Source organism: Notothenia coriiceps, unplaced genomic scaffold, assembly GCF_000735185.1.
Source record: "Notothenia coriiceps isolate Sejong01 unplaced genomic scaffold, NC01 NC01_scaffold00037250, whole genome shotgun sequence".
In the NCBI taxonomy this organism is placed as follows: domain Eukaryota; kingdom Metazoa; phylum Chordata; class Actinopteri; order Perciformes; family Nototheniidae; genus Notothenia; species Notothenia coriiceps.
The window spans coordinates 13,401,327-13,403,130 of record NW_011369951.1 but is presented as its reverse complement, the minus strand read 5'-3'; the positions used below and the strand labels follow the sequence as shown (position 1 = coordinate 13,403,130).

At 46.5% G+C, this 1,804-nt stretch overlaps 1 pseudogene; it reads left to right on the top strand.

Annotated features, from left to right (window-relative positions):
- LOC104967339 (heat-stable enterotoxin receptor-like) overlaps nucleotides 1-1,804 on the top strand; it is a 17,997-nt pseudogene that overhangs the window by 13,600 nt on the left and 2,593 nt on the right.

The window sequence follows — 1,804 nt, the reverse complement described above, 5'->3', positions numbered from 1 at the left end:
CCCCCCACCTTATCACCTGAATCTCCTCCTAGAACACCATTGGCCGCGTTCACACCGGAGTACTTTTCCCCGTACTTTTCGCGTTTAGTTCCGTTAGTACCCCTTATGTCGCGTTCACACCAAAAAGAGTACTTCAAGCCGGGAACTTTTACCCCCATTTGTAGTGCCTGCTGAGTAATGGTACTTTCCTGGCGGAAAAAAGTGCCCCAGTTCTGATTGGCTGGGTGAATTGCAAACCACGGCCCGTAAAACTCTGAAATGTTTTGGAGAGCCGCCATTTTATTATCCTCGCATTAGCATTATTAGCATTAGCATTCGCCCAGTGCACAAATGCAGAGAGACTAAATTATGGCAACACAAAATAAAACATGGGAGCGGTGGAGATGAGGAGGTGTCGGCGTTCTGGCGATTTACTCGGAAGGCTTCAGTAGAAGCTGCTGGGAGTCCCAGAAGCTTCTACTGAAGCCAGTCCCCAACACCGGGGACTTCCGGACGGGGACTTCGGGTGGCAGTATACGCTGTGAAGTGGTTTGCGGCCTGCCAGTAAACCCAAAGCAGAAGAAGACGAAGTGAGGTCAGCGGCTAATTTGCGTAATCTTCCCTCAGGTAATTTATTCCGGTGTGAACGCGATCTGTACTAAGTGCCCTGGGGTAATAAGTGCCGGGGCACTAAGTACGGCAAAGTACTTGGTGTGAACGTGGCTGTTCTTTGTAACCAAATATCTCTCAAAGGGGCGTGGGGAGTGGCTCCTTATTTTCCTCTAAAGTAACAGACAGAGATATCAGCACTTTTGAAACAGGGCCTGAAACAGAGGGATGGTATGGATGCTCAAATGATCTGTTTGGTATTTTGGAGCCAAAGACTTCAGAGGCGCGCTTGTTGTGCGTACTATATAATATCTGGTGGTGAATTTGTTATATTTGATGGAAAAACAGGTTATAATTAGGGACCTTTAGGTAAAATAAAGTCAGCATCCACTCACTTCTTTTCTCCTTTAGTAGATGTGTGGACTCCCGGAGCACCTTCGTAAGATGGAGTCTTCAAAAAGGCGATGTCTACAGTTATGCCATCATGCTCATGAGATCGTTATGAGCGACCCCCGTTCTACACACAGAACTGCTCTGATCCTGCAGGTACCCAGATCGGTTTGGGTACGCACGTCAAACTGCAATACTACAACAAAATAACAAAATGGATACAACTGACAAACAGAGATGTTAATGGTGAACCATAGTGATCACGCGCCACTCCTATTGATTATTGTTATGGAAATTCACTTTGAGAAGCGCTCTACAGAGTGCGGATCCAGTAGGCATGGCTCTTCAGACCGGACCTCTTCTGTTGGAGGGGTAGCGTCAGAAAAGACGGAGGTAAGAGAGCACCAAACCACAAGCGTCTTACAGGGGGGGGTTTATCAAAGAAAAGCTGCTTGGACTTAATTGAATAAAAAGACCAAACCCTCCCGTTGTTGTTTGGCTCTTTGTCCGGATACAGCTGTACATGCTGATAAAAACTGCTGGAGTGAGGTGCGACGGCCCAGATTTAAGGATAGGTAATTCTGGGTAAAATATTCAGGTACGTCAAGAAATCTCATCCCTTCATTTTTTCATTTAAAGAGCTTCCATGTCAGGATTTTCGGTTATTACGCCCGCTCCCCTTGTGTGTTATGTAGCTTTTTATGCCTGTAAACGGTCTTGCAGTGAGTCAAAACCCTCAAATACACCCTGTGCGAGTAAAACCTTAACCCAGAAAAGACCCTGTCTATGCTGCCCCAGAAGCGCCTCGGTTGGACATTTCTCTTTT